Consider the following 26465-nt stretch of genomic DNA (forward strand, 5'->3'; position numbering starts at 1 on the left):
CATCTTGGTGCCTTCTTTTAACAAAAAACCGGACTATATATATCCTAGAGTTTAACTGACTATTTTTCTAAAAATAAAATATTAAAATTAAAAATGCCATTAATTTCACCAGCCATTCTACAGTTTTTACATCATCTAATGCAACTCCCTCCAGCTAAAAATAATTCAAGTCTAGTTGTACATATTTTGATTTGTAATATTAGGTAGACAACACAGCCGCTAACTGTATAGACAGAAGCTCAGATGCTGACATGAACACTAGAGGTGAAGGAAAAAAACTGAGTTTGCCTCCACAAAGATGTCACATTACTAAGCATATGAGTTTATTGGTTCTTAGTGCATCCGTTATTTCTCATAGAAAGCCTTCATTGTACATGGCAAAATGGGATATCTGGTTTCTATTTGTCGTAGTTTCCATTTGAACAAGAAGGGCTCTGTTCCTCTCTGCTTATGGCCTGTGAAAGCAGTGGAGGATGGCCCAAATGCTTGTACTCTTGCTCCTGCTTGGGAGATCCAGAGGAAACCCCTGGCTCCTGGCTTCAGATCAGCCCACCTCAGCTGTTGGGGACCATTTGGGGAGTAAACCAGCAGATGGAAGACCCCTTTCTGTCTCTCCCTCTCTTTGTAACTCTACTTTTCAAATAAATAAATAATATTGTAAAAAAGGAGGGCTGTTTTCTTAGTTTATGCTGCCTTCTAATACATTTCAATACCTTTAACAATTTTAGAGTCCATTCCTGGACTGCCCCCTCATAGTACTTACAGTTTCTATCTAGGGTTTCCTGTGCATCCCTCAGGACACCGAACTCATTCCACAATGCAAAGAGGTAGAAGCTTCTGATCTTGGTAATAGGTTTGACATTGGACTGGTCAAGGAAGGGGATATAAGGGAGAATGACGGCCCCGAGGTCACTCTTAGTGAATGGGAAGATGGTGAGGCTATGAAGAGAATTAGGAAATCAAGAAAAAAATGTTTGATGAAATTGATAACAAAATGAAAGCCCATTTTATTTTGGAACTTACAGTGGGATAATTACCAAACTTCATGAAAGTAGTTCTGGTACAGTGACAAGAAGAAATCCACATTTCAGGTGACAGAAAACTGGCCGAGGTTAAGGGGTAAAGCAAAGACACTAGATGATAGTTGTAGTCCTATTTGGGCACAATGAGGAAATTTGCAATAAAGTTAGGTTTTGAGAAGTACAAGGAGGATAATTTTTCATGTGCAAGGGTGTCATGGCGGGGTTTGAGTAGTCCAAGAAGGTAAAGCATAAGCTTAGATACAGGAAATACCAGTTTTTGATTAAAGAAATTAAAGGCAAGGAGAGTAAAGTTGAGGTGCAAGAGAATAAAGCAGTACCTACAGCAAAGAATTCCATCTTCTTGTGAAAATATACCAAGGCAGTTTGCACAAAGGAAGTGAGCTGAGGCAAGCCCCATCATTTTGATAAAAGTAGAGATTGTTCGAGAGAGTCCACCTGAAAAAACCGTAAAGTTGGGGCTGGTGCTGTGGTGCAGCCTGAATTGTTGGCATCCTGTATGGGCACTGGTTCAAGTCCAGGCTGCTCCATTTCAGATCCAGCTCCTTTCTGTTGTGCCTGGGAAAGCAGTGGAGGATGGCCCAAGTCTTTGGACCCCTTCACCCATGTGGGAAAGCCAGAAGAAACTCTTGGTTCTTGGCTTTGGCCTGGCCCAACCCTGCTCATTGCAGCCATTTGAGAAATGAACCAGCAGATGGAAGATCTCTCCCTCTCTCTGTCTCTCCTCTCTTTGACTTTGTGCAACAATTTCAAATAAATGAATAAATATTAAAAAAAAAAGCAGTGAAGTAAAAAAAAAATGTAAAAAGAATTCTGAGAATTAATGAGAATTTTACTGGGGTTTTGAATTTTTTTTGCATTTATATTTCCAAAATACACTCATTATGAGTGGGATTAAAATTTCTAATTTCTTCCTCCATTTATAGATGTTCATAAGTGAAATCCAGAAAAATGTACACACTATGTTTAAATTAATGATTCAAAAACCAATCTGTGTCACCTTTCTAAATTTTTCATGTGATGAACTGGAACCTCCCTTTCAAAATTAACCTAATCCCTTTTCATGAGTCCATATCAAAATTTAGCTTAATGTTACTCTTTCAAGATTTCAGACTAACCATCTTCATTTGCTAAATAATATCTAGAATAATTGAATTTCATTATCAAAGATAACAATATGCATTATTCTAGGCTAGAATTATATGTATATATTTACAAATAACTCAAACAAAATATGAATTATTATAGGTAAAGAACTCCTGCTTGACTTACCTTCTATTTCATATATGCTAATATGAAAGGTTTTTCATTTTGATGGAACCCTTATTCAATCAATTTAGATAAATCCATTCTAGCATTTCTGCTGATATGGTCTCATGAACAGAGCATGGAGGCAAGGAAGCAGGAATAAGATTTATTAAAGAACTTGAGAAAATCATTAAACAATTTTTACTATTTAGAATTCTTATTTTTGATGCTATGATGAAATTGATTGGGTATTAATCTATGAATAGATTTCTTTCTGGAATGGATTGGAGTGCTTCAGCACAAATTGGCACATCTGCCATGAATGTGTTTTTCCAGAAGACAGGCAAAATATTCTATTTATATTGTTTATGATTGATATTTTGACTTCATCTTCATTTTCTCAATGTGGTAGAGTAAGTCTACATTTTGATCATTTCCTCTACTATAAGAGCCTATAGCAATGAAAAAGAGAATATTTGGGGCTGCGCTGTATTGTAGTAGGCTAAACCTCCATCTGCAGCACTGGCATCCCATATGGGCACCAGTTTTTGTCCTGACTGCTCCTCTTCCAATCCAGTTCTCTGCTATGGCTTGGGAAAGCAGTAGAAGTTGGCCCAAGTGCTTAGGCCCCTGCACTCCAGTAGGAGACCTTGGCTCCTGGCTTCTGATCCGCCCAGTTCCAGCCATTGCAGCCACTTCGGGAATGAACAGGTGGATGGAAGACCTTTCTCTTTGTCTTTCCTTCTCTGTCTATAACTCTACATCTCAAATAAATAAATATTTTAAAAAGAGAAAGAATATTCTTCATCAAGGTATACTCTCATACCATGGTTTAAAAGGTTAATTAACAATTACACTAAATGAAAATGTTATTCTTCTTATATTTCCTTCTATGTTGGTTACCAATTAGATTAATCAGTTATATATCTTATAAAAAGTGGGAAGATTCCAATAGATTGTAACATTGGTTTTCTCTGAAATTTAATGCAACTCAGAAAATATTCTTCAGATAATATTAATAATATTATGTATATAAATCATTTTATATAATATTAGCTATGAAATCATTGCAGCTAGCATAGAATACTGGTAAAATTACACAACCATCCATTGGTCGAGTCAATAAAATAGTTTATACCCAGTCTTTAGTCGATTTTCTACATTAAAGTTAGTCTAAATATTAATGAAAATTGCAACAGAGAAAATTGCATTACTTTCTGACATGATTATAGACTGCATAAGAAAATTTATAATCACTTGTCACATCCTAGGCCAATTCAGAATCCAGAGAGCCTCTGTCTTGTCAAGGGTTTTACCTTAGGCCATTTATACCCTTCCCACCTGCCACATTTGCCGTAGGAATCTTCAGAACAGATTTATTAATCCTTCAAAAGCTTCCACACTAGTATAGCCTGTACTGATTACCTAAAATGTTTCAACCCTTAGTAAAATTAACCATCGCTAGGTGTTTTCTCTCCTTCCTCTCCCTTCCCCTGCAGAGGATGAATGTAATTTTTTGCTTCTCCACTTTCTAAAGAATCAAATTAGAATGTTCAGAAACTTTAGCTGACTCTAGAAAAATAATATTAGGAATGCGTCTTACTTAGTTTCAGAAATACAAACCTAATCTGAGTTTTCCTCTTCTTTAGAGTACTGGGATTTTAATGCATACGTAAGTGTCTGTGATTAATTCTCAATAATGGGTTATCTCTATTTCAATTATTCACTTGAATGATATTGTCTTACATTTCTATCTTTTTCTATATATTTCTTCTCCACTTGTGCTTTCAATGGTCTTTTTGATACAATCCACTCAAAATTAAGATTCTAAAACTCTACACAGCAATTCTACTTCGGTTTATGGATTTCTTATGTTTCTGAGATGTGTTACTGAAACTGTTGTTACATTTTTAAAATTGAAGGTTGGCATTGCTTATATTGAGCTGATATTACACATACTATCTACTAAGTGTTGTACCAAATTATCTGTATATCCATTTACTTTAGCAACTTTATAAATTATTATTATCATTATTATATTTGTACAGATGGGAAGCTGACAAAGAGAAGCTAAATAATTTGCTGAGATCAAACAGCTGGTTGACAGTAGAGATACTAAATTTTCTAAAGATTTATTTTGTATATGAAAATAAGAGCTACAGAAAAAGAGAGAGAAAGAGAGAGAGAAAAAGAGAGAGGGAGGGGGAAAGTGAGAGGGAGGGGGAAAGAGAGAGAGAGGGAGAAAGAAAGACCATCTAAAAATTGGTTTACTCCCCAAATCTCTATCCAGGTCTCTGGCACAGGTGGCAGAGGCCCAACTACTTAGACCAACTTCCACTGCCTTCCCAGGTGCATTAGTAGGAAGCTGGATTGGAAGCCAAGCAGCCAGGATTCAAATGGGCACTCCAATTTGAGATGCTGTATCACAAGCAGTGGATTAACATACTGCTCCACCACTCCAGGACCAATAGAGATAAAAATTATAAGCCACATACCAGTATCCATGCTATGGACGCTACTGATTTTCCATAAAGTAGTAGTTTCTAAGGTCAGGAATAAAAGTTTATTGCATTAGGCCAATTATTTGTCTTGTACAATTCATTATTATGTATGGTGGTTATAGCATTTTTATATAAAATGGACGTGAAGTTTGATTCTCACACTTCAAGTAGAATGTTGTGTGGTTGATGTTGAGTATTTTTCTAAGTTTCCAATCCCATTTTTCATTATTATGAGGAATAATTTTATATATAAAATGAATATATATCTAGAACAATATATATATCTAGAACAATATAGAATTCAGTTTATAGATTGCTCTTGTTTCTTCCTATAACAAGCATAATATCATCTATCTTCTTTTTTCTTTGCTTTATACAGCTGAAGTCTGAAGGAGAAGATGATGAAAATGCTTTGCCCTAGACTGAAAAATAAATGCAGTTTTATGCGCTGATTTGCAATTTTTAATATGTGATTTTTCTACCTTTAAATTAGTTAACTCGTGCCATGGTGATACACTTCCATCACTAATTCACATGTTTTACTTTCTCCTCCTTTCTTGAGCAATAAGCTCTTTATTTTTCAAATTTCTCCAGAACCACATATAAGGGAGGCAGAAACAGTCTCCAGCGTTTGGCAAACTACCACTTATCCTCATACCATATTTTGTGGTAGGTAGGTCTTTTTTTTTTTTTTTTTTTTTGTAGACTCTAAGGAGCTATATCCCTGTATTTTGTGAAATAATCAAATGAATTCATTTAAAACAGGAGATTAAATCTATTGATAAAGCACTCTTCTGACTATTTCATTGCAGTCTGGATTATTGTTTTTTCTTGACACATAGCTCTTTCAGGTAGACCAAAAAGGAGACCTATGGAACTTCTGAGAAAGGGGAAAGTCATGTTGGATATTTACAGTACATTTTTAAGTACTAATCAACTTTCAGAGATTTCATATCTAATGTTTATCTGGATTTGTTTTGGTGTCAATTTAAGTTACTATCATTATGGTCAGAGTACAAGATGCTAATTGCTATTAACAGTAGTATTCATTGTATGGAAGTCATTTGCTATCTAATTGATATAATAGACAATTCAGGAAAAAAAAATGAACCGATTGTCAATAAAAATAGATAAATGGAAAAAATAACTGTGAGTTAAAAGGTGAATGACTTTTACTTAAAACTTTCTAAAAACCTTGTAAAAAATGCGATGTGCCTGGAATGCAAATGTGCATTGCTCAACATTTGTACGTCGTCTTGAAGCTATTCAAATATTGGTCTGCATTTTGGAAATATTTAAATTGTGTGTTAAGAGATTAAATTAATTGTGTATGAAGAAAGCAAGAAATACTAGTGAGAACCAGGGAAGGACAGACATTACACCTGCCTCTTATGTTCTTCTTGTATCTCTTTTTATCACATAAACTCTAAAGAAGTCTCAAAATCACCAAAATGTTTCAAACAAGTTATATAATTAGCAAGAAACATCTGAGCTTATGTAAGTTAAAATAGACCCAGAGATTTTCCTTTTCCTTCTGACAAATTCACATACTAATCCAATACTTGGAGCTAAGGCTAAGGAAGATTTTAAAAATTAGTGGCAACATCGATTATTTACTATTACCATGTTTGGATTTGCTTTATATAAAAAATTTACAAAATAACTCCTCTGAATTCTAAAGTTAATTGCCATTCACGATATTTGAAAATGAGTTATTTTTAGCAAGTATTCTCTCCCCCCCTCCACACACACACTGATATTTTATTTTACATTTCATTCACCGAGTTTCACTGTCTGGATGATGATCATCTATGTAATATATGTTAGAAATTTTCACTTGAAGGACCATGTATCTTTAAATGTCTTCTTTTTATTCATCCTAGTTCTAACACATGTAATTTCCCCTTTAATTTGACATCATTTAACGGCACATTACACGTCAATGATGTGATCTGTGAATATTTACAATGTTCATGTCATTTTTATTTTCTAATCCAATTTAAGTAGCTCTGCTTTTTATGACATCATGAATTCTTCAGTCTTTTTGGTCTTTTTGGGACTAATTATTCCATTAGTTCCTTTGAACTGGCTCTGTGTTGTCAGTCATTTCTTCCCATTTGATCATGAGACCTTTGCTGCCCTGCTTTGCATGTACAACCAGTCTTAGGCCTATGCAACCAACCCAAGAAGTGTGCAGAGTTCTCATCCTTGCAAACTGGTATTTGCAGTCATTTTTGTCCTGAGGATAACTTGCAGGGTAGTCTTTCAATTGTAAAATCATAACTTCTAAAATTTTTACCAACTGAAAACACGTTTGGATACATTTTAAGACTAGCATGTGTTCTTTAATCACAAATGTTTTATATAAAGTAGTTTCACTTGCTAAGCTAGGAATTTAAGAAGAAAACAATAAATAAGTATGAGTAAGAGAAATAGCAAGAAAAATGGACCACGGCAATATTGTGGGACACATTCTCTATGTTTATTGTTAAATGCTGATTTTGGCATAAATACAAAATGTCATAGTCTCAATTTTTGAAAACATCCAGTCTTTCCTGGTACTTTTCATATCCTTTTTCTGTTAAGTTCTGTGACAGTTTATAGATATGCTTAATTTTAAGCAGCATACAGACAATAGAAAATTTAGTGTGATTAAAGCATGGTTCTTGTTTACTAGGAAGTTTTGCCATTTCCTCTGTAATGCTGAGCTGTGTTGTCTGTTGCTGCCCTCTGTAGTGATGAGAAAGAGAGCACAAGATCAGTTTTGTTAAATGAAATACAATATGATTCTAATTTTCTTTCCAGACTAGCAATGGAGCTTATTTGAGAGTCACATATCCTCCAAAACAAACAAAAAAAGACCCAATAAGATTTATTTGTTGCATTTGAGGCCCTCTTCCACAATAATAGTCAAGGAAAACATAACCAAACTGTCTTTTTAGGGTATCATTTAAAAAAAATTGTGACACTATTAATTTGGCATAATAAACAGTAGAAACAAAAATATTTAGGGTTGGGGCTGGTGCTGTGGCATGGCAGGTAAAGCCGCTGCCTGTAGTGCTGGCATCCCATATGGGCACTGGTTTGAGTCCCGGCTGCTCCACTTCTCTGATCCAGCTCTTTGCTCTGGCCTGGGAAAGCAGTAGAAGATGGTCCAAGTCCTTGGGCCCCTGAACCTGCTTAGGAGACCTGGAAGAAGCTCCTGGCTACTGGCTTTGGATTGGCATAGCTCCAACCATTACAGTCATCTGGGGAGTGAATCAGTGGATGGAAGACTTCTCACTCTCTCTCTCTGTCTCTGTCTCTGTCTCTCTCTCTGCCTCTGCCTCAATATAACTCTGCCTTTCAAATAAACAAATAAATTTTAAAAATAATATTTAGGGGAAAAATCCCTAAAATTAAAATATTTTATTTAAAAAGGAGGTTTATGTCGCTTTCAGATTGGCTGGCAACACCTAAATATGGTTCAAAATTTCTACCTTCTTAAGCAAATAGTCCTGAATAAATCATTAATTTAGATTGAGGCAAAATTTCCTTATCTATCAAATGGAGGCTCTTTTTATAAAGCTAATCTCTTAAAGGGAATATGCCCCATAAACTATAAGGTCCTATCCAAATAGCAACTTTTTTTATTTCTTTACCCAGATTTGGTCTGACTTACCTTTGTAAGACTCTATCTTTTGCTTGAATTTTTTAGACATTTCTCTCATCACTCTGACTTCTAGGAATGGGATTTGAAAGGTGTAGTCCACATGAGCAGCACTTCCTGAAATGAGATGGATTTAACAGGACTTCTGTGGTATCTAACAAGAGAGACATCAGAAAAGTGCCCTCCAAAAGAGTGCTAGCAGAAGGTATACAAAGCTTAGGGTACTAGATAAATGTGCTGAGGTTCAAGGCAAGGGATTTGGGGAAGAAAAACTGAAAATGATGCCTCATTATAAAAATAAGAGCGTCCTTGTGTGGTTAGAGTCAGTATGGTAGACTTTGGAAAACATCACTAATTTCAAACTTCCCCAGCAATTAATACAGTTTTCCCTCTGTATCCAGTCATTGGTTCTGCATCCATGGTTTCCATCAACCACAGATCAAAAATGTTTAGAAAAAAATACCGTGTATTGAACATGTACAGAATTTTTTTTTTTTTTTTTGACTGGCAGAGTGGACAGTGAGAGAGAGAGACAGAGAGAAAGGTCTTCCTTTGCCGTTGGTTCACCCTCCAATGGCCACCGCGGCCGGCGCACTGCGCTGATCCGATGGCAGTAGCCAGGAGCCAGGTGCTTTTCCTGGTCTCCCATGGGGTGCAGGGCCCAAGCACCTGGGCCATCCTCCACTGCACTCCCGGGCCACAGCAGAGAGCTGGCCTGGAAGAGGGGCAACCGGGACAGAATCCGGCGCCCCGACCGGGACTAGAACCTGGTGTGCCGGCGCCGCTAGGCGGAGGATTAGCCTAGTGAGCCACGGCGCCAGCCCAGAATTTTTTTAAGGGAAAGAGTTTATTGGGGGAAACCCGACAGACTGGATGGAAGGGGCGAAGAAGGAAAAGAGGGAAAAGGAGAGTGTAAGAGTGAGATTGAGAGAGGGAGATGGAGAGAAAAGAGAGAGATGGAGAGAGAGAGACAGAGAAAGGGAGAGAGATCAGGAGATGGAGAGAAAGAGAGAGTGAGAGGAAAAGTGAGACATGTGTTCAGGAACAGGTCCTCTTAAAACATTTCCAGAAGGCAGGCTGGGAAGAAGGAGCAGCAAATCACATTAGGATGGGAGTGGAGCTGACACCCGTGGTTGGGCCATGTAGCCACCTGGCATCCAGCAATGGCGGCAGGGGTTAGAGCCTAGGATGGTGTTGGGGTGTAGATCGCACCATAAATAAGACTGTGCCATTTTATTAACATTCCCCTCATTGTTTTTTATGAAGCAGGAGTTGTACGTGATTACATCAGCCCCAAAAGTCCAGGAGGGGTGGAGGAACAATGATCTGTCTTTATGTCGCTCCCCGTCTTCATGGGGGAACGACACTAAACCCTGCCTAGGCTTCATATCCGAGTCACGGCACCATTATGTCGCTCCCCCTCTTCGTGGAGGAGCAACACAGGACCCTGCGCTGTTCTTTCGTCTGCTCGGCCCTCCCCGGGTTTGCTGCTGGTTCCTCCCGGGTTAGCTACTATCCCTTCCACCTCCGTGGAAGGGCAGTTCCCCCTGGCCGCATTCCCCACTTCCGCAGGGGAGCGGCACACCACCGGCCGGGTCTCTCGGGGGCTGCACGGGTGTTCCTTCAGCTAGATGTTCCCCATAGATGTTCCTGGTGCATGCCGTCTCTCTCCTCCTTTATAGTCCTCCTCTGCCAATCCCAACTCGGCTGCCCACACGCCGAGTACGCTGCTCTCCAATCAGGAGCAAGTCCTACAGTTTATTGGTTGAACTGGAGGCAGCTGGGTAGAAGCTGTTTTCTCCTCTCCCAGCGCCATATTGTAGGAGAGCAGATGCATAGAATAAGTCTTAATTCCAGTAACTTAGTCTAGTCCGAGCTGCTCCCCACAGAGGAGAGCAGATGCATAGAATAAGTCTTAATTCCAGTAACTTAGTCTAGTCCGAGCTGCTCCCCACACTTTAGAGCTACTTCCTGCTGACATCAGGTGACGAGGTATTCTTCACTCACATGGGGCGATGTCTCAAGCTGCTGTCTCCTGGGTGGGGAGCCAATTATATCCCTGTAATAGCATTTGGTTGACATTGGTTCATTCCATTATCACCTCCTGTGTACACTTAAGCAGACATGGTGGTATGAAGACAGGGTGAGAATAGGAACCAATGATCCTAAGAGTGGTATTAACCAAATAATGAGAGGATTTCATAGAGGAGAGGAAATGAGGAGGGTCCCTGGACCCTTGTGAAGACTGTGTAATCTCAACCAAGACTGAGAGAAAAACCACTCACCTTTTGCGGGTAGAGGGGTTTGTCTGTTGAGAAATTCTGAACAATCATACAACATTAAGTGTGGGCGAAGATCATCAGTATACATAGGTCGGGAGGAGAGACTATGATTCCAAAGGAATGAGGCCCCAAATGGGCTAGACAGGGTCTAGAACAAAGGACAGAGTCATTATAAAGGACCTAAGAAAGATGCTAAGACACAAATAAGTTCTCTGATTGAGAGGCAAATATAAACTGACAGAAGGGGCCTGATAATGATCTGATGGGCTTTAAGGCCTTGTCAGTTATGAGGCCAAGACCTACCTATCTCTTCACATGGGGTACATCCTAAGGGAGATGTGAACCTCCTTGGGGAAAGCACCCTGTTGACTTTCATTACTTAGCTGGCTAGGAGAAGAGCTGGCCAGGTAAAGGCAGGTGGCATCTCTAACAGTTCTGCCTGCAAAAGCATGTACAGAATTTTCTGTGGGGAGCAGCTCGGACTAGACTAAGTTACTGGAATTAAGACTTATTCTATGCATCTGCTCTCCTCTGTGGGGAGCAGCTCGGACTAGACTAAGTTACTGGAATTAGGACTTATTCTGTGCATCTGCTCTCCTACAATATGGCGCTGGGAGAGGAGAAAACAGCTTCTACCCAGCTGCCTCCAGTTCAACCAATAAACTGTAGGACTTGCTCCTGATTGGATAGCAGCATACTTGGCGTGTGGGCAGCCGAGTTAGGATTGGCGGAGGAGGACTATAAAGGAGGAGAGAGACGGCATGCACCAGGAACATCTAAGGGAACCCGTGCAGCCCCCGAGAGAGCCGGCCGGCGGTGTGCCGCTCCCCTGCGGAAGTGGGGAATGTGGCCAGGGGGAACTGCCCTTCCACGGAGGTGGAAGGGATAGTAGCCAACCAGGGAAGAACCAGCAGCAAACCCGGGGAGGGCCGAGCAGACAAAAAGAACAGCGCAGGGTCCTGTGTTGCTCCTCCACGAAGAGGGGGAGCGACATAATGGTGCCGTGACTCGGATATGAAGCCTAGGCAGGGCTTAGTGTCGTTCCTCCACGAAGAGGGGGAGCGACATAGTGGTGCCGTGACTCGGATAGGAAACCTGACTCGGATAGGAAACTTAGGACGGAAGAAACGGGAAGAAATGGGAAAATACCGGAGAGAGAGACTAGCAAAGAGCCTAGGTGCCGGAAGAAGCTATTGAAAGCCTAGGCATAGACTCGGATATGGACTGTGGGAAAGAAGTTAGGATTTAAAGTGAAAGCAAGAAGAAACTTAGACTCAGATACGGACTGCAGGTTGAAAGTGAAAGTGAAACCTATAAGAAACTTAGACTTGGATACGGACTGTGGGGAGAGGCCAGGAGAAATGAGGGAGGAATATTGTTGGAAGAAAACTTAGGGAAACACACCGGGTAGAGAAAAATGTTAGGGAGGATGAAGCCGCGAGTGCAGGCCAAGCCATCTTGGAATTCTTCAAGTCACCCTGGGGAGCAAGAGGCAAAGATCTGGAACCAGAGGCAGAGACGTGGGCCGCCAGAATTCGCCAGGTTAGTCCGGGGAACTTGGACTGAATGCCGGTGGTGGCGGAAACATTCGCGGAAGCCGCCGCGTGCAGAGAGAGCACGGGGCGTTGGCGCGAGGCCGTGGTGCGGGCGCGAAGTGCGTGGAGACCGCGGAGCGTGCGCGCAGAGCCGGGAACCCGCCGGCGGGGCGAGGCGCCAGGAAGCCGCGCAGAGCTGTGAAGCCGCCGCGGGGCGGGCGCTGGCGGGGCGAGGAGCCGGGAAGCTGCGCAGATGAGAGAGGCGCGGGCTGAAGCGGCTCAGCCGGAAAGCTGCCGAGAAGCAGCCTCGGGGCGGGCGCAGCCGGGAAGCCGCGGGGATAAGAATGAGAGCGGGAAGCCGCAGGGATAAGAGAAACAGAAGTTTAGAAGTAAAGTGAGAAAAATAGGAATGCTGGAAGATAGAAGTAAAATGGGAGAAATAGGAATGCCCGGAGATAGAGAAATAGAGAAATAAAAAGGCCTCCCTACAACACTGCAATGTGAGAGCTTGGATTCGGTCTGCCTGATTAAGTGAGGCGATGAGCACCTGGGCGGCTAGCAGCTTATGCGCCGCAGGTCACCGAAGACAGGCACGAATTAACATCAGTAAGGCCTCCCCACAAAAAGGCAATGAGAAGGCTTGGATTCGGTTTGCCTGATAGAGCTTGTAAGCCCCTGCAGGCAGAGCAGAGCATGCGCTGCAGGGCACCGAACACAGGCACGTATCAGCGCCTAAAAACCTCCTCACATGGCGAAGAGAGGACCCGGATTCGGTTTGCCTCATTGATAGGACTTGTAAGAACCTGTGGCAACTCTAGCAAGTAGAGCAGAGTGTGTGCTGCGGGACACCGAAGACAGGCGCGTATCAACGCCAAAAAAATAAAAAGAAAGGGGGATCTGTGGGGAGCAGCTCGGACTAGACTAAGTTACTGGAATTAAGACTTATTCTATGCATCTGCTCTCCTCTGTGGGGAGCAGCTCGGACTAGACTAAGTTACTGGAATTAGGACTTATTCTGTGCATCTGCTCTCCTACAATATGGCGCTGGGAGAGGAGAAAACAGCTTCTACCCAGCTGCCTCCAGTTCAACCAATAAACTGTAGGACTTGCTCCTGATTGGAGAGCAGCATACTTGGCGTGTGGGCAGCCGAGTTAGGATTGGCGGAGGAGGACTATAAAGGAGGAGAGAGACGGCATGCACCAGGAACATCTAAGGGAACCCGTGCAGCCCCCGAGAGAGCCGGCCGGCGGTGTGCCGCTCCCCTGCGGAAGTGGGGAATGTGGCCAGGGGGAACTGCCCTTCCACGGAGGTGGAAGGGATAGTAGCCAACCAGGGAAGAACCAGCAGCAAACCCGGGGAGGGCCGAGCAGACAAAAAGAACAGCGCAGGGTCCTGTGTTGCTCCTCCACGAAGAGGGGGAGCGACATTTTCTTCTGCAACTATGTCTTAAATTACACAGTATTACAGCAATTTACAAAGTGTGTATTTTTTATTGAGTATTATATGTAATCAAGACATTTAAAATATAAGGCAGGATGTGTGTGTGTGTGTGTTGTAAGCAAATACTATACCACTTTATATGAAACTTGAGAATCCTTAGATCTTGGTAGAAGCAGTATTCCTAAAATCAGTCTCCCACAAATACTGAGGAATGGCTGTACTTAAAACTTTATTGTTCTGTTATCAAAAAGTCAACAAATGTGAGTTTGAATAGTAGCTCCACTCTTACTGTCTGGGTGGATAAACCATAGCTATTTCTGAACCTTGATTTCCTTACTTATAAAATTGGGGATAATAGTGAAATAGCATGTATGAGACTCCTGACCATTTGCCTATTATTAAAATAACTAATACAATTGAGTAAAAGTTAATTGATTTTAAATCTGATCAGAATGAAAGCAAGAATTGGATATGTCAACCTGTCAGAGACACCAATGACTTCATCTCAGAGGAGGCAACAGAGGTGAGAAACTTCTCTGAAATCCTGAAATTGTATGATATGTATGGCTTCCTGTTCTACAGATTTCCCTAGTAGCAATTCTGGACCTTATTATAGGACATTGATGTTGATATTTGGTCACAGGTCCCTTGGTTCTTACAGCATACTTTCAATAAGTCGGTTGTCATGTTTGTGCTTGTTTGGCTCCCAAGTCCGTTAGTTCTTCCTTGTGTGAATTTCAGAAATTCCTGTGCTTTTTTTATGTTTAAGCTTTCTCTACTTTAAATGATATTAGTTACAGCACTCACAGCACTTTGTTGTGAGGGGTAAACAGATCTGCACATGTGAGATATTTAACCTATAGTTCTATGTTTACCCAATAGTGGTATAATGAAATGTAAACCATGGTGTAGATAACAGTTACAGTAAAACAAAACAATATGCAGGTTTAAAAGATAATGTCCAAATAGACAAACTTTACTTAGAACAATTATAATTAGGATATTAGGAAAAATAGAATTGCATGTTAATTAGAAATCTCTGAGTTTCTCAAGCAAAATATTGAGACACAGAATATAGGCAGCACACCTCATTTCTTTGAGATCAGGGTTGTTCCTTGGCTGATGGCTTTTTCTTCAGATCAATCATGCAGTAGTTTTCTGGAGAGTGTCTCATTTTCCTGGGGGCATTTGGTAAAATATGTGTTTGGAAATCCTGTGCAAGCATTTTATTGGTGACAAGATGCTTGTAAAAAGTTTCAGTGGTTGTTGGTAGTCAGCCTTCCTGGCAATACTTCCTATTTTTTAGTGTGCTCTTTTGTAGTGTGCAATTTAATCAATGTTTTAACTGTGAGTCAAAAGCACATATTTTATGAATTCTCCTTAAAGGTTTACGATTTTTTCTTTTACTACTAATATACAAAATGACCATTTTATGTCTCTAATGATTGTGTCTCAATAGCCCAATACAATTACTAATAGAGAACTACATGGTCTAAAATGAGCTCTAATATAATTATTTCCATCCCTGGATTGTGGGTAATTCAATCTGCAGTACTCATGTGCTTGGTTAAATATGGTGGATTTACACACCTAGAGTAATAGGTATGTATCTGAAGAGGCCAACTTGTATTGTGAATGATAATTATTTCATTTTACTACTTATCTAGTGAAAATCTGGATTCTGGAAGCCTTATACTATTTTTTCAGATGCTTAATATTAATGAAAGAGAAAAATGTATATGAATTGCTTAGGCTTATAGATAACTGAAACAGTCTGCCATGAGTGAAAAGGGAATTTTGAAGATCATATTTCAAAATTTATTCTTTTCCAAATGGATTTATTGAACAATCTATTTTTCAAATTCTTACAAGCAACTGATGTTTATTCTTTACAGCATTGAATTGTATACTACTTTATACATTCTTGAGATGTCAGGAAACCTTAAATGCTACATAAATAGTGACTGAAAAAGAATGATGCTGATGTGCTTTGTCCTTGTCTAAGGAGTTTTTCTGTGATTTCAATAGCTTTCTCTTGCTTCTTATAGTACTCTATAATTCCAAGAATTTAGAATATTAAACTGTTTTGCAGCTAAAGAAAAATTTGGGACTTATTGCTATCATTTGTTTAATGACCAGAGTCCTAAACAAGGGCTAACACAAGCATAGAAAGAATCACGAAGAATATTAATTGAGCTTTTGCAACCAAATAGTATCTATTCAGTTAACATAGCCCAAAGTGCATACAGATCCAATGAGCTTAGAGTAATTTTTTCTACTGTCTACCTTGGTTCCTGAAATGTCTATAATTAGAGACACTCCTTTGCCTTCAGGAATTACCACAATTGTTACCTGGGAGATTAAACTGTTAATGCACAAAAACCTGGGAACACGAACAGTTCTACCAAGTTATGCAGCTTAGGCAGTCCTCTGAAACAAACAAGTTAGTAAATTGGAACGGAAAAGACACAGTTCATGGATTATCCTGGAAGGATCATTTTAGATAGGATAAGTCAATGTAAGATTTAGCTCTGATATAGTGATTATGATTGTAATTTTCTGCTCATTGAGCTCAAGTATTCAATCTTTACATGAAACAATTAATGGAGATAATCCTCAAACTAAAGATAAAAATACAGGAATTCTTTTAAGTCCCATTGCTATACCCTCTTCATGATTTCAAGATTGTTTATGTAATTTTCTCACATTGCAATTTTGGGCCTAATCTTTGAAAACTTTTGTATTTAGGAAAATGGCTGCTTTCTCAAGTCCTGAATAGTTAACTATTTATGATCAGTCACAGAATGAATCAGAAACATATTATATGAGGTATTTTGTTTTTCTCCTATACACTTATCTGATAATAGTCTATTCTAATTTTTTTGTGTCTAATTATAAGTTTATGAAGTGGCATGACCAATAACAATAGAGTGCATCAAGAAATTAGGCAACCAACTTTCCTTTAATTTTGGATTGATTTTTCAAAAAGAATGCTTATATTTTATATACCAACTATGTTGGCACTAGAGTTTTGTTGATATTCCTCATTTTAATTAAGTGATCTATCAAATATTTATAGACATCTCAGATACAGTCTACATACAAGTTTATTATAAATATTGTTGGTGAAGAATTAGGGTGGGCCGGTGCCGCAGCTCAGTAGGCTAATCCTCCGCCTATGGCGCCGGCACACAGAGTTCTAGTCCCAGTTGGGGCGCCGGATTCTGTCCCGGTTGCCCCTCTTCCAGACCAGCTCTCTGCTGTGGCCTGGGAAGGCAGTGGAGGATCGCCCAAGTGCTTGGGCCCTGCACCCGCATGGGAGACCAGGAGAGGCACCTGGCTCCTGGCTTCGGATCAGAGCAGTGTGCCAGCCACAGCGCACCAGCTGCAGTGCACCGGCGGCAGCCATTGGAGAGTGAACCAACAGTAAAAGGAAGACCTTTCTCTCTGTCTCTGTCTCTCTCTCTCACTGTCCACTCTGCCTGTCAAAAAAAAAAAAAAAAAGAATTAGGGTGAACATGGACATCAATAGCACAGGGCTTCTATTCTTTAAGACAGTTTCAGTTTATTTACAGTAATAAAATAGGTGCCCATGTTGTGATGCAGCGAATTTAGCCACCTGTGACACTGTCATCTCTTTTGAGTGCCAGTTTGAGTCCTGGCTGCTCCACTTACAATCCAACTCAATGCTAATTTTCTGAGAAAAAACAGCAGAGGATGGCCCAAGTGTTTGAGCCCCTGCCACCTCTGTGGGACACCTGGATGAAATTATTGGCTCCTGGCTTTGATGTGGCTCAGCCCTGGCCATTGAGGCCACTATGGGGATGAACCAACTAATGGAAAATACCTCTATCCCTTCTCTCTCTTCTCTCTCTCTCTTCTCTCTCTCTCTCTTCCCCTCTCCCTCTCCCTCTGCCTTTCCCCCTCTTGCTGTAATTCTTTCAAATAAATGAATATCTTTAAAAATGAAATAAAATTAAATGAGGGAAAGGAACATAATCCCATTATGTAAACAACTAAATTATTGAATACTTGTTCTTCCATCCCCTCTCTTATACTATAAAACATACTTTTTGTAGTTTTTATGTTAAGTGCATATATCATGAATTGCTTGCTACATTAATAATGTTATTACATAAAATTTATACATTTGTCAATTGTTTATACATTAAAAACTTTTCGAGAATTCACCACATTTAATCTATAGTCATTGCCCAGAGATACAATGGTGTATACCAATGATATTTGTTGATTATGGTAGCAAACCATACTAGAATTTGGAACACAAGGACATACTGAATAGAAGAGAAAGGAAAAATACTGCTTTACCTTCTCTCTAGTAAGTCATTGTTGAGAATGTTAAGTAAGTATTTGACTAACACATGAGTTCTACAAGTTTTATTATTTAACTAAAGAACAAGGTACTGAGAATTGCCTGCTTATTCTACTCAAAATATATATATATTCAATATATAAAGTGATATCTATTAACTTTAAAAAGGTCATGGAAAATACAAATTATAGAAATTATGCAGTGATTTCTACAACTTTTGCACCAAAATACATATATCTCCTAGTTTCATTTCCCATGAACTTACTGAAGTACTTTTGTGTACTTATAATATTTTAAAATAATGGCTTTACATTTGGAATAGGAAGTTATACAGCTATGGGTTCAAGCCCACTGCATAATCCTAAAGCTATGTGACATTGGTTGGAAACATACTACTGATCACTGGTCTGGTCCTCAAGGTTCAAAGGAATGTAGAATAGATAAGCAAATCCTTCTTTTCTTCTGTCCACATGATTCTGTTCTTCTAAAATTGGAAAGCAAAAATAGAACTCTGGTGAAACCTACAGAGGAATAATCTTTACATGTTTTCAACCTACAATTGCCATATTTGCTATATTTTTATATGATATCTATGTATCCACTATATCTCCACTTACCTTCTATCACCTATATCTCATCAGCAGTAAGATCCATTTCCCTTAAGTGGAAATACATTGCAGAAAGAGATAGAGATAGGGAATTCACCTTTTCATAAATGAAGAGGCAACTGTGTACTAAGCGATATGAATATATGTAAGTAAATGCATGTCTATATGTGTTTACATACATATCTATTCCCAGCTTTTCCAAATTTTGTCCTATACAAGTCTTGTGCAATTCATTCCAACTTTTCCTCTGTGCAACCAAATGTAAATATGCCAGGAAGCTCTTTTAGTGGAAGAGGGTGTGATTTCCAATTGTGTGGGATTGGTCTACATGAATAAAAATCTAAAAGAAATACAGAGCTCTCCACTTAAAGTTAGTGCTCAAAACATAGAGTAATTAGGTTTAGAATAAAACTCTGTTAAAGTTGTTATGTGACTACACTATTAGAATTAAGAGGTAACTGAGATTTCCCAAGTGATAACAGATAATTTGCCATTTAGCTGGTAATGAGGTTTGGAAAAAAAAAAAGCTCAACAAGATATCAACAGTAACTAGAAAGGCATTTCTTTGAACATCTACCCAGTGTTCCTTTATTTCTTTATGTATATAGAAGAGACAACTTTTCTAATGTAATGTATTATCAATCTCATCATTTGTGACCCCCAAAAGATTTCTATTGACGCTAGCCATCTCTACTGACTATGTCCACCCCTTGGATTTTACCAGCTTTCTGCTGAGCTATTCAGTCGTAAGCCATCTGGGTCAGGTGTGGTGGGATTGCACAGTAAAATAGAAATCATAACTCCAGTGTTGTAGTAATTATATTTTTGCTGGAAATATCCAGAGAAATGTGATGCAATCTTTAAATGCATATGCAAATCATATGTAAATCATATGCTAATACATGGGTGGCCCGCCTAACTATTACATATAACTCAATGCAGCCCTTGGGAAAATCTTATTGGAGATCATTGGTCTAATGAAAATTGCTGCTGCACACTAATTATAGTGACATGTGTGCTGCTGTATTGCCCCTTAGTGGTGAGGGGGATGACAGAGGTTAGTTGAAGTTAGATGACTGACTGACAGGCATTATGTCTGTGATTGTGGGAGTAAATAGCAAAATGTCTCTATTCCCCAAAATAAAATCTTATGACTTGACTTTGGAATTAAAATGCAATCTTGAATGACTACAGTGTCTTCAGGAGTCTGAGACAAAAGACGCAGACTATACCTTGACTGGTCAGTTTAATCTTTCTTTGCCTTAGTATTTTCCCAATTTTTCCATTTCTTACTACTTGATTATCCCACTGGAAATATAAAGACTATATAAATGTATTATTTATTTTTATAGTAACAATATCACACTTATCATTTAAAAATAAACCAAGTTCTCAAAGGATTTAATGCTTCTTTTGAAACTCACAAAACTAAGCTTCACTATACTCTGTTGTATGACCTTAGACAAGTCCCTTAACCTCTTTGAGTCCTGAGTTACCTAATTATGAAAATATAATAATTATATACACCTCTTGATTCCTTTAAAAGATAGAGGATCGCATGAAATACTGTTTTGCAGAGCCAAGGATATGAAAGGATGGTATACCTATTATATTTCATGAACCTATTATTTCAATTGAGTGATTTTTTTAAAAATATTATTTATATCTAAACATCATCTCTATTTTAGACTAATTTTTAATTTATGATACTGCAATTTTCTTACTAGAGCCATATGCTGAGAGAATCCTGAAAGAAAATTAGTCTTGATTGTGGTACAGAATATTAAACACAAGCATATTTTGTGATTGTATTCAGGAATCCTAATACCACTATTTGAGACTTATCACACAGCTAAGAGATAGAATTGTGAGGAAAGAGTGAATTATCTTAATTATTCATTAGCTTAATTAGCTTAATTAATTTAAGCAGTTCCTCTGCTTCAAAGAAGTACTTTCCTGAACTTCAAAAATCACATCTACCTTCAATAAAGCAAAAATGGATATAAAATGTGTAGTGGTTAGTTTATGACAAAATACAGGAATCAAAGGACTCGCAAGTAGTGTTGGTCAGGAAATAGCCCCAGAAACTATCCCTTGCTTTCCAGGATTCTTTGATTCTTGCCAGGCTTTTCTTATAACGTATTAAAAGACATTATTTTGTTATATATAGAATTACTACAAACTGGGAATTTCAGCACATTCAAAAGCTTTTTGGAGTTTGGACTAAAACCAAAGTTGGGATCTGTATAGGAAAAATCCACTGTATTCCTAACTCTATGGATATGGTTGTGGCTTTAAGTTTTAAGAAGGAAGCACTGTAGGTCATGTTGCATTAAACAGAAATATATTGAAATAACTGTGTATGCTTGCCTTGTGATAGGCATAAAATTAAGTAACTGAATGTTCCTTTGCTCTTGAGCACTTAGACATGTGGTGGTGGATAAAGGGACGTAAGGGATCTTCAGCTCATTGTACATACTTAGAAAGAAAGATTTTAGAAAAAGCATGTTTCGCCTTGATCCATAGAAAGAACTATTTTACATATAATGTATATTTATTATTCACATTTAATATTTTCAATCTTATCTTCTGTATTGGGCAGTTCTGTTGCTATCCAAGTAATACTAAGAACAGTGCTATGTGCTTTTCCATTATGAAGATAATGAAAGTATGACTGCTTTTGCATTACTCTTTTCTTGATTTTGTCTTATTTAACTTCTTAAAAATTAAATATAGGTTTTTATCATGATGGATACTAAGTTGTTCCTTAAATCTAATGTCATATTTTCCCCAGCAAAGATGACTTTATTGCTAGAAATGAAGCCACTGCCCAGTTCTTAATGACATAATTATTTGGAAATAAATTGTTTTATCCTTTTTATTTCACTAAATTCCTTACTTTCTGGGTTAAACAGAAGGAGAAAGTATGTTATGAAATAAAATTGAAGGTTTAAATATGTTTGATCACAGTTTTCTCTTAGTATAAAATGTGTGAAATCAACAGATTCAACACTTTTAGCTTCGGGAAATGCTTGCTTCTCCAAAAGGCATATAATTGAGTGTACCTGTGGTACAGGGCTATGTCTAATCAGTCGACTGTGTAGCTGGGTAGAGTCAAGTGTCATTCATCTGTTCCCCTGGGATTTGTGGAAACAAGAAGGAGGAGCAGGCATAAGACAAAGATATATAACCATGTTGACCACTGAAGTTCATGGTTAACAACTTAATTATCTAAGTTCAGCTGTCACTCAAAAACAAACCTGTGTAGTTCAGGCACATTTTATAATTTACAGTAGAAATAGCATAATGCTAAGGACAGTATTGCTAGAATTACATTCTACATTAAGTGTATTCAATTTTTCTAATTATATTTATAATAGGTTAAATATATGCACTGATAAAATGGTTAGCCACTTGTATTTAAACACCACCCGATGCATTTATTTTGGAACAGTTACCATAATAGTATAATTTGAGCTTGAGTTCTTCAGAAAAATCTTCCATTAGTGGATCCTAAATTAATCTTTGCACCTGATCTGTAAATGATGTTATACAGCAACAATCATTGTAAGAATTGTCACTACTTTATACCATCGTTTTTCTCTTAGCTCAAATTTGGATTACATTAAAAATAGAAATCTGCATTGGCATTTCCATTTTCCTATGGAGCTTCAATGTTGGAATAGTGCCTGGTTTAAAAAAAATCAATTCAGTGAAATGTTTGCATAGCACTATGTGAGGAAGGTTAGGTGAATATGCACTACATCTACTGTACCAAGAGAGCAAACATATGCAGAATGCCCCTATTTTCATATAGTTTCTATCTGTTCTATGTATTTGGGGCAGTGGTATTACAATGAAACTTAATTATTCACGCAAGTAATAAGAAGGCTAACCTTTTGACAATCTGATGAATTATATAGATTGTTTCCTCTCTATAAAGAAATGAGAGAGAGAGAGAGAGAGAGAGAGAAGAAAGGACAGAATGAAGGTATCAGCATTTTATCAACACAGTCAAATGAGAATATTCTATATATTTTTTTTTGTTTAGAAATAACATAGTCCTGGTAAAGCCCATGGTAGTGAAAAGATCAAATAGGTCATTTTATCCATCCTGAAACACATATGGAAAACCTTAAGTATGAACATTCTAAAAGTAAAGGATTCCAAAACTCTGATGCTAATGATACCACTCTCTCACTGAACCAGTGCATAGTCCATGCCCAAAATGCTATGTTATTCAAGGAAGCATAATATAATTCAACCAAGGGAAATAATGTGGGGGTCCCACAGAAGTTCTAACACTTAGCAGAATATGGTTTCAATTATGAATGATAATACTAATGATTATTGTGATAGCATAATTTTCTTAGTTCTATACAATACAGAAGAGAGATGAGGGAATCATGAGTTCCAACGTTGGTTTTACTTCTTATAAAATTTTTGTGACCTTGATTAAGTCATCGAATCAATCATGGCACAGTTTCTACATTGTACAATGGTGGAGGTTAAACCTAATGCTCTTTATGTATAAACCTTCTGGACTGGACACAGCATTATGAAGGGAACACAACATGACTTTTGGAGTCCACAAGAGCCAGCATTAGAATTTAGACCCTGCCACTTATTATTTATTATATTATTATATTATATTATTATTTATTATAATTCCTCATGGCATTGTCACATTAGTGTTTGTCACAGAGGTAGCAGAGTGAATTAACTATGTAGTTCTGAAACTTAAATGCTTAATTTGGATGTTTATCCTCTATGCTAGATAGAGTCTATGCAGACACTACAGGAGACAAATCCAATGGCTCTTCTCTGGGAAATTCAATAGTACTGTTCTGCTTGCTGTGTTCACAGTGATTTTTTTAAAAATAAAACAAGTTACAACAAGTTCTTGTTGTAGTACTCTGGATTGTTAGGTGGAACAAGAAACTTAATTTATAATCTATCATAAAATGTAAAGGGGCAGGAGACTCACTTTTCCTAGGTAGTTTTGAATTCTTTCCTCTTTTTATTGGGGATATTTGAACCCAGTATGATTTCTGAAATATACAAATAGGGTAAACCATGTTTCAGATTGACACTAGAGATGGAAATGGCTACATGATTTCTGTTTGGACAGAAATAACTATTGGAGAAGATCTCAACCCTGAGTGACACTGAAGAGCGGGATAATGAAGCATGAACTGACAGGTGATGGGATAGATCTAAATGTTGAAGGGCTCTGTAATAAAATGAGTGAAAGAGGTTGACTCGATCAAGGGACATTTTGGGAAATTATGTCATTACTGTACTATTTGTTTCTGTGATAAATGAAGAACTCAATTTCCTTGACTCTGGTTTGAAATCTTTTCTATTCATAATTTCTTCCAAATCCACTTTGAAAAAAAAAGAGAGATTCATTTGTAAAGTATTATTGTATTTGTCTCCTGGTCCAAATTGTGTATGTCATTTTGTGCTACCCAAGATGAATATTGTGGTAATAATGGTATTATTTTCTTCCCCTGGTTTTAAAGGAAAGAATTCCAGGTAGTAGTCAGTTTTGAGATAAGCAAAAACAGCCAGTACATATCAAGAATATATCTGTGGAAATCACTCTAAAATCTTCTTAGTGATAAACAAGGCAGAACAAATATGCCAATTTGGAGTCTTAACATTAAGCAGACATGATTAATTTTCTTTATTTTTTATTCTTTATGAAATTCTTAATGTCCTGGTCAGACTAGCCTAGACTTGTGTGTGTCTTGTCCCATGTAAAGATTACTCTTCTAGGCAGAGAATTCGCTTTTTAAAAATTTTCTAAAAGCCTTATTGCTGCTGAGTAGGTGGAGAACAGCCGTAGAGAGGTAGAGAGATCTCAGAGGCACATGAGCTACTGAGAGAAAAGTACCCACCTGGACGGGAGATTGACTACACTCCCACTCACTCTCTTCTACCAGCTGTGAATAACCCGCATCTCTAACCCTGGGGCTTAAGTTTTTAGGTAATAGGTCTACTTGCTGAGATTTCAAGATTGACTGATACAAGGAACTTCTGTGCAAGTAGTTTTTCTATAGGAAAGGTGATCTGTTGGCTCTACTTAACTGTGTTAAAATAAAAGCAGTGATTTAAATAGTGTACCATTAAAAGTACCCTGAAGAGATGTTCCTACGATTAGGGAAAGCACACGAATGAAATCATGAAATCCATTACAAATTTTAACAGCATTGAAATCACCATGTCTGCTAAATCTGTACTTCATTCCCTATTCATTGCTCTCAGATGATAAAATCTGAATTTTCAGTGATTCCCCCGTCTGGAACAAGTCATTCTCAAGCTGGGTCACACCAGCTATCATTTCTCATTCATAGGTATCTCACACACCTGGCTGCTTCTTTCTCTTTCCTCCCCAACTATCTGGGTTCAAAATCTTAGCAATGGTCTCCTGGAATAGCCTCCCAAGTGTCTCAGTGTTTTCATTTCTGTGTGAAGGCATCTTTCGTTTTGATTCTGTTTTCCCCTGTAAGGAACCCTGCTGCCAGGACACTGCTCTCCTGGGTTCAATCAGGATGAGAAAGAGGGAGTGAGGCTTTGGAACAAGTAAGTTTTCAGGGATGAATCAAGTTGGAGGTGAGAAAAGAAGTTAAAGTGATTAAAGTGTCAAATAATTTATTCGTCTATAAGTGTGAATTCACTGTTTGTGCTACATGTGTGAAGAACCAGTGATCATATATGGTGACCATACAGAACCTTCTCCACAAAGGTCCTGGCTTACACTGCCAGGGAAGAGGCTCAGAGGCGTCGTAAAAGATCCTTATAATTGGGGCCGGTGCCTGCAGTGCCAGCATCCCATGTGGGCGCCGGTTTGAGTCCCGGCTCTCTGCTATGGCCTGGGAAAGCAGTGGAAGATGGCCTAAGTCCTTGGGCCCCTGCACCAGCGTGGGAGACCTGGGAGAAGCTCCTGACTCCTGGCTTCGGATCAGCGCAGCTCCGGCTGTTGCGGCCAATTGGAGAGTGAACCAGCTGATGGAAGACCTCTCTCTCTCTCTCTCTCTCTCTCTGTGTGTAGCTCTGACTTTCAAATAGATAAATAAATAATTTTAAAAATTCTTATAATAAATCTGATACAACTCCTCAGAGAAGTTCTGTTCTATGCAGAAAAGGTAATTTAAAAGCATTCATTGAGAGGAATAGGTCACGTTAAAGAAATTCCTATTTTATAAAATGAAGAGTTTTCTTCCAAGTTAAAAAACTTTATCTTGGTGCAGAAGGTCAGTATATATAATGGAGACTTGGGAATCAGAAGTTGGATTTAGAGTATATAATTATAGTTGGGTTGATAACTACATAGGTTCCACTTTGAAAGCAGGTCCTTGGGACACTAAAAAGAACAAGCAAAACCCCAGGAAATAAAGAATGGAAGAAAAGAGGAAAGGGAAGGAAGGAAGGAAGGGAGAGAGGGAGAGAAGGAGGGAGGGAGGGCGGCAGAGAGAGAAAGAGAGAGAGCAGGAAAGAAAAAAGAGAGAAAGAGAGAAAATATAAAACCATCTGCAAACTTCTTATTTTGCACCAAATTGTGGCAAGTAAGGGATTGTATTCCTTCACTTCTCAGGGAAACATTTTTGAAGGCCTCTGTAGCAAGGAACGCCACAACAAAGGAGACATAAGCAAGTTCAAGAAAATGAAATCAGTATTTAATTACTAAATATTCTACCTCTAAAATTAAAGAAAAAAGCTTAAATAATTCAGTTTGATTTGATCTCATTAGTCTGATTTCCTAGTATTTAGCCTTAATTATCTGATACATAAGCCCTAATTATGTGGTACATATACAGTGTGC

The sequence above is a fragment of the Oryctolagus cuniculus genome, chromosome 3, assembly GCF_051225735.1.
Source record: "Oryctolagus cuniculus isolate XC-2025 breed Fujian yellow rabbit chromosome 3, ASM5122573v1, whole genome shotgun sequence".
Taxonomy (NCBI): domain Eukaryota; kingdom Metazoa; phylum Chordata; class Mammalia; order Lagomorpha; family Leporidae; genus Oryctolagus; species Oryctolagus cuniculus.